General features: G+C 44.3%; 2 pseudogenes; both read right to left on the bottom strand.

Moving 5' to 3' along the window:
* Nucleotides 1–727: 727 nt before the first annotated feature.
* Nucleotides 728–4,220, bottom strand: LOC103276563 (annotated as a pseudogene).
* Nucleotides 4,221–5,211: 991 nt separating this feature from the next.
* On the bottom strand, nt 5,212–7,030 carry LOC103276562 (annotated as a pseudogene).
* Between the last annotated feature and the right edge of the window lie 579 nt (nt 7,031–7,609).

Raw genomic sequence — 7,609 nt, 5'->3', positions numbered from 1 at the left:
CAAGAGGCCTCTCAGTGCAGCTCACCAAGCCTTCTGAGACCACAATGAAATGGAAGTAGTCCCATCTAGATCATGGGTAATACAGACCAGGTGCCATCAAAGGGTTCTATGCAGTCTTCTTTATTGGGGGGGGGGTAATTGTAAAATACAAAGCAGCAATGATTCAAGCAAGTGAGTTTCTGCTTTTTATTCCCAGTCAGAGCACAAAATGACCAAGTGTCCTCATCAATGCCAAGATTAAAAGGGAAGGAGGGAGGGAAGGAGGGAGGGAGGGAGAGAGGGAGGGAGGGAGGAAGAGAGAGAGAGAGAGAAAGAGAGAGAGAGAAAGAGAGAGAGAGAGAATGAATGAGGGAGAGAAAAAAAGAAGACAATGCCAAGTTCATTAAAATCTCTTGATAATTTTTGTTTTCCGGCTGATCAGAGGAGTTTCTCCTGTCACTGTGTGGTTCTCTCTGTACACTTTAATGGTTTCTTCAGTTTCAGCTGTTAGTAATCAACTTTCAGACTGATCAAAAGCACAAGCAAATATTCCTGACTCACTGTTCAAAGATGCAGGTTGCACAGCTGCATGAACTCTAATGCCAGTTCTCCAGTCCCAAAGATGCACAGCGCCATTGTCAGCTCCAGATACAAGTACTCTATCAGAATTTACTGTCAGTGTGTTAATAATAGCACTGTGACTGGAAAGATTCTGAATGAAGCATTCCATCAGGGAATGTCCACTGCTTTATGTCGTCTGGAGAACCTGATGCAAATATGTAATGTCTGCTATGTGAAACACAGCCTTAACTGATTTTTTGTGATTTGTTAATGTCACTCTTGTTTTTCCAGCCACCAGATCCCACACTGTTATTGTAGTGTCATGGCTTCCTGTAGTAAATTGTGGTTCTGCAGCTTGATGCCTCACTGTAGCAGCTGCGTATGTATGTCCAGATAATGTGTGTACTCTGGCTTCAGTTCTCACATCCCAGATCTGTGAGGTTGAATCCTGACTGTGGGTTACCAGTATACCAACTGTTGAGTGTGAATCCAAGCACTTAAATGGCCACCATTGTGCCTTATCGCCTTATAGTATTCAAGGTCCCAGTACTTCACATGTTTGTCTTCTCCACAAGAGAACTGGTATGGGCTCATTGTACTCCACAGTCACACCCCGCACAGGACTAATATGCTCAGTCAGAGACAGTTTTAATTTGCCACCTGCTAAATCCCAGCTCTTTGCAGTTCTGTCAGTAGACCCAGTAACAAACCACTGGTTTCCAGGTTCCTCAGCAATTCATCGAACCCTGCCATGATGCCCACTGGTAATCCTGTGGAGTCTCCATTGTGGATGCCACTGGGGTGTGGGGGCTTTTATAGCCACCAGTATAGGGTTCTTTGTATTGCCAGTCTCCCTCACAATTGAACTACCCACTGTAGACAGTGAGCAGTCAGAAGTCTCAGGACATCGGTATCCACTTCCACCAGCTGCAGTGTGATTTGTATCAACCTTGGCCTGAGGCTAGTCACTGGGATGCTGATCACAGGAGAGGACTTATAGTTGTTGCACCCATCACATAGGAGGGCCACTCTGGTGAACAAATCATGGAGAAGGGCCAGTGTCTGAGACACACATTACATAGAAGCCCCTGTCACTGGGGCACCCATCACACATGAGAGCCAGTCACGGGGACATCCATCACAAAGATGACCTGCATTAAGAGCAAAGATATATGAATCACACCAAAGCCCCATGTTTTGTCTCACATCACTTTAAAAAAAAGTTAGACCAGGTTTGGTGGCTCAGCCTGTATTCCCACGCCTTTGGAAGGTTGAGGTGAGTGGATTGCCTGAGCCTGCATGTTCAAGACCCACCTGGGCAGGCGAGACCTCATCTCTACAATAAATCAAAAAAAATTAGCCAGGCATGGTACCATGCACCTGTAGTTCCAGCTACTTGGAAGGCTGAGGCAGAAGGATCGCCAGAGCCCAGCAGGTCGAGGCTGCGGTGGCTGCTCCTGCGGTGGCCAGGAGCAGCACTGCACTCCAGTCTGGGCGACAGTGAGACTCCAACTCAAACAAACAAACAAACAAAAAAACTTAGCTTTTCATAATTGATTAGGAACTTTTGTAATTCTATTTCCAACTTCTACTTTGATTCTACAAATGAAAAGTAAATTCAGAAAATAAAGAAAATTATATTTTTCAGCAAAAACTCTGAGGATTGTCTGTGAGACCAGGGGAGAATATGTATGAAAAAATATTTTCAAATTACTAATTTTAGTTTAAATAAAATATTTTGTAAAAGCTTACTTTATGCTTTTTTAAAAAAGAAAAATATATAGCTGTTAAAAATGACTTGTACTGAGGATATCTTTCAAATAAAATTTTATCTTTAACAATAAAATGTCTGATCTCTTGAATTTCTGTAAGTCAAAGAGATGGTCTCTTTATCGTGTATGTCCTTCATCTGGGGTTAATTATATGTCTGAGAGATATTGCAGGATGTGGCATAATTGGTGTCTTTTTAGAAAACTGCTCTTTAGAGGCCAAAAAGGTCAGAGTTGCTTTGAGGGCTTGTTTATGAATGTCTCAAGTAGATAAAATTTTATAAAATTGACATTTCTATTAGTTATGGAGCTATGGACATTGGTTGCATTTATGAAATAATCACTGCACAATTAAAATTCTTGTTGTGTGGTTTAATTTTTAAAATGACTCCTGTTAACTGATCAGCAATAAAACTGTGGTTTTGTGTTATATTTCTAATGTGCTAATTATTGAGATCTACTAAATAGCTGGGGTCTTGATGCTTTATAAAATCACTCTTAGCTGGGGTCCATCTACAGACAACTTGCAAAGAAAATCTAACTATCCTTAGTTACACTGAATCTCTTCAATGGATTCATATTTCTTTTTATTCATATACACAAACAGGTCCCAGACAAGTAGCATATAATGATAGATAGACACACCTACTCAAGTTATATTTTTCTAAGAAATCAAAATAAAAGTTGTGTTAGGAATAATTTTTCATCATTTAAAAAAAATTCTTACTGATGATTTTGAAAATTCAGGGTCAGTTATCAAACTGCTGGGAGGGAGGGGCATACCTCATCAACGAGGGTACATGCATGATCAATGTTTATATACTTAATCCTGATTATACCCCACATCTTTATAATAAAAATTTAAAAATAAATAAATAAAAAAAGAGAAATTGTGCTAAATTCTCATATTACTTTGATCAGTCGTGTAAATTAAATATGCACATCAATGGTAAATTCATTCTCAGTTATATGAGAAGATATTATTTAATTATGCGTATTGAGAGAAAAAAACAAACATTTTCTTAAAAAGAGAGTAGAGCAAACTGGAAAAGTGGCTTATTTTGGAATTTTGAATAAAAATCACCAAACAATTTTTTAATCCGACTTGCAAATAAGCTATAACTTTCAGGATATTGACTTCATTCAATAAATAATGCATCCATTATTTTGTTTTTTTGTTTGTTTGTTTGTTTGTTTTGAGTTGGAGTCTCACTCGGTTGCCCAGACTGGAGTGCAGTGGCCACTCCTGGCCACCGCAGCCTCACCTGCTGGGCTCCGGCGATCCTTCTGCCTCAGCCTTCCAAGTAGCCAGAATTACAGGCATGCGCTACCACGCCTGGCTGATTTTTTTATTTATTGTAGAGATGAGGTCTCACTGCCCAGGCGGTTCTCAAACCCGTGGTCTCAGGCAATCCACTCACCTCAGCCTCCCAAAGGTGCAGGATTACAGGCTGAGCCACTGAGCCCGGCTGCATCCATTATTTTGAATGTCGATGAGATGCTGTGATACCTGGGCAGGGGATTTTATAAATGGCAGTTGCCTCGTGTGCAGTCTTTGAAGATGCAATATTCATTGTTCAAATTGACACAGTGCATCTTGTTGGAATCTGGGCAAATGGTCTGAGATTGTCTTTCTTGTTACTGAGGTCATAGAATGAGGATTATTCAAGTATGTTTCTGTTATCACACCCTTTTCAGAGGTATATTAGAGTCCCCAGGAAGATGGTGGCATTCAAACTTGAGAAACACAGCCTCATCGATGAACAAAATCCTCAACTTCTGGCACCATGAGCTACGACTACAGCAACTATCGTGGTGGCCTTGGCTGCAGCTATGGAAGCCCAGGTTATGGCTATGACTTGAGATATGGCTGTGTCTGTGGAGGCTACAGATTTGGCTGCTGCCGCCCATTGTGCTATGGTGGATATGGATTCTCTGGCTTCTACTGAAAAGAAAAAAAAAGACTGATGATTTGGGACTTTAGAATCCAGATATCACTCTACTGTTAGTTTTTAGCTTTTTCAGCATCAATGATAGTACTTCATTCCATGAGATGACTGAAGATTTCACAGATTGGGTCACCTATAGCATCTCTGTCAGCAATTTTTTTTTTTGAGTTGGAGACTCACTCTGTCACCCAGACTGGAGTGCAGTGACTGCTCCTGGCCACCACAGTCTCGACCTGCTGGGTTCCGGCGATCCTTCCGCCTCAACCTTCCGAGTAGCTGGAATTACAGGCACGCACTATCATGCCTGGCAGATTTTTTGATTTATTGTAGAGATGAGGTTTCGCCTGCCCAGGAAGGTCTTGAACCCAAGGGTTCAGGCAATCCACTCACCTCAGCCTCCCAAAGGCATGGGATTTCAGGCTGAGCCACCGAGCCCAGCAGCAAATTTTAATAACGTCATTTTCTTGAATGACAAAGTTCACTTCTTCTAATTTCTTTTGTATTAACGTTTGCTGATTTTTCCATTACCACACAGAATGATTATTTTGCATTAGAAATTACTATTTTAGGGAAGACCTTTTAGGGCGACTTTGTATTATTATTTTTTTGTTAAAGGTATAGTGTTTTTTTAAAAAAAACATTACCTTTAACATTTAAGATACTGTTGTTCTTTTCCTATTCAAAATGCATACATAGTTGATTGAAGAGTGAGAGAGATAAAACAACAATGAAAGACAAAAGGAAAACCCTTTGCATGTGCTTTTAAGGTTAAACTGTCCTTAAATTTCAGTGACTGAAGATTACTAGAACTGTGTGGAACACATAATGTGAGCTCAATAACTATACACTACATAAATGGAATGTATTAGTGAGAAATAAAAGGTAATTAAAATTTTCATCCTATTTTGTGTCAAATGGTATGCAAAGTATAGGCATGACCTTGCTGACCAGGCCTAGGCCATGCTGACCAGGCCCCTCGCAGCTTGCACAATGGCATCCTTGTCAATACCAAACATCTTCAGCAGCTCAGCTGGTTTCTTGGTACCTGGCTAAGAGCCAGGCACGTGACAGTAATGCCAAGCTCACCCACGACTGCAGTGGACACTGCCTCACCTTCATAATAGTGGTCCTCCACGGTAAGGATTCTGCCCTTGGTGGCAGGAGAGCTGTCAAGAATGAACTGTATGTCTAGGGACTTGATGGTGAAGGGGTTCAGTACCCAGATGCTGATTTTTTCTTTTTTCAGCAACTCAGCTGCAGCCAAAGCCTCATGCAGGGTTGCCCCAGCCTGATCACAGTCACCTGGTCACCCTGGCTCTTCAGGACTGACCACCTTGGCTTGTCCGACCTGGAAGTTCTCATGGTTGTTATAGATGACATTTTCCAGGCAGCTGGTCCGGATGAAGCAGATGCCTTTCGTATTGGCTGCTAGTACCACCACCTTCTCGGTAGCAGCCCCATCACTTGGGTAAAAGACGGTGCACATGGGAACAGACCGAAACATGGCCAGACCCTCCAGGGTCATCTGCGAGGGCATGTCTTCCCAGATGGACATGCCACAGTGGGAGCTGCAGAGAGTGATGCTCTCGGAGAGGGCCACCATGCAAATCTAGCAAAAGCCCGTGTGAAGGAGGCCACGAAGGTGCTGCAGAATGGGACCGTCCTGTCGGCATGCTGCATCCCACTGCGAACCTTGCGGTATTCTGCTCGGCAACGTGGTACTTGATGAAGCAGTCTGGGCGTTCCTTTTTGAAGGACCCCGAGAAGGAGGAATTAGTGGTGTCCCCGTCCAGGGCAATGATGCGGTCGCTGGCATGGCCCAGCTTGGCCAGGACCTGCCTGGAGGACTTACTGGTGGCTGCCTTGTCCCCAACTTTGTAGCTGGGCGGAGTGGGCATGCGGGTGTTGGCGATGTCCACTGAGGGGGCGTCCTCCTGAGGGGTGTTGTCAGGATCTTCTTTCTGCTTTGGATCCAGCTGTAGATCTCCGGTAGGGTCTGTCTGCTCAGTCATGTTTTGGGGGCGGGGCTTTCCATGCCAAGACTCTAATCCTATACCCCCGTAACCTTTCGACTTTGAAGGTCTTGGCGGTGATGGCTGTTGGCTGGAGCTTGGCCCACCCAAACGCCTCGCATGGTTTCCCCACCCTGTGGCTGTCCACAATGGCGGCATGCCAGCCAAAGGTCTCCCGCGCTTCTGGTAGACATCCACTCAGTGCTGCAGTGGAGCTGGGTTACTCTGGCCCAGGCAGCTGATGCCAAGGATGGCAACGAGGTTGTGCAGCTTGCAGGTGCCAGCAAAGGCCATGGCTTCCCACACAGAGCCCTCTGACAGCTCCCCAGCTCCCAGCACGCAATAGACTCGGTAGCTGCCTTGTGGAAGTACTTACTAGCGTAGGCCAGCCAGCGAGCGGCTCCAAGACCCTGGCCCAGGGAACCAGTGGCCGTGCCAGGGAAAGCTGGTTTTGGAACAGGACACCCGTCCTCGTCAGAACTGATCTTCCTCGGGTTCAGCAGCTCGGCCTCGGGCTGGAGGCTGGCTTCTGCCCAGACTGCGTGCAGGATGGGAGCCGTGTGGCCCTCGGGGAGCCCAAAGCGGTCGTTGTGAGGGTGCCAGGGATCCTGTGACTTGGGGCGCATGGTGTGGAAAAAGAGGGCTGCCGTGATCTCTGCAGCACTGCAGCATGATGTGGGGTGGCCCGAGCCGCCGCCGTGGTGTCCTGGAGGGCGTGGATGCGCAGGCAGTTGCTGGTGTCCTTTGGGGCCTCCAGCTTCTGCCGGCTTGTGGTCGTCGTCTATGGCGCGGAGGGCAGACGAGCGCACAGACGCAGACATGTAAAGCGCTGGCGGTTCAGCGGCGACTGGCCTAAATATATTTTCATGTGCATATAAAATATATATATATGCACATATATAATTTAATTTATTCCCTGAAACAGGATCCAAAAAATAAAGAAGCATTTTAAGTCCTCAAACAACTGTAGGTTAGAATAGCGAGTGACATACAGAATTTTGGAGATAAAGAGGTTGAGATTGTCTTCTCTGTTTTGCTACTAACTGCATGATACAAAGCATGCCATTGAACGTCACTAATCATTATTTTTAATCCATTACGTCTAGTGCCAAATTTTCATTTTTAGAACTATTATAAAATGAACCTATTCCCAACTTTAGCATGCAAATATATAAGTACATATAATGGCATATATGGTGATTGTATTAATTTTCTAGGTCCGAAAAAATACCAACTGGGTGACTTAAAACTGGAGAAATGTATTGTCTCATAGTCCTTGAAACTAGACATCTAAAATCAAGGTGTCTAAAAAGACCATGCTCTCGCTGAAGCCTCTAAG

This window comes from Carlito syrichta, unplaced genomic scaffold, assembly GCF_000164805.1.
Source record: "Carlito syrichta isolate Samal-C Ts95f unplaced genomic scaffold, Tarsius_syrichta-2.0.1 Scaffold316245, whole genome shotgun sequence".
NCBI lineage: Eukaryota > Metazoa > Chordata > Mammalia > Primates > Tarsiidae > Carlito > Carlito syrichta.
This window is presented reverse-complemented; position numbering and strand designations above follow the sequence as displayed.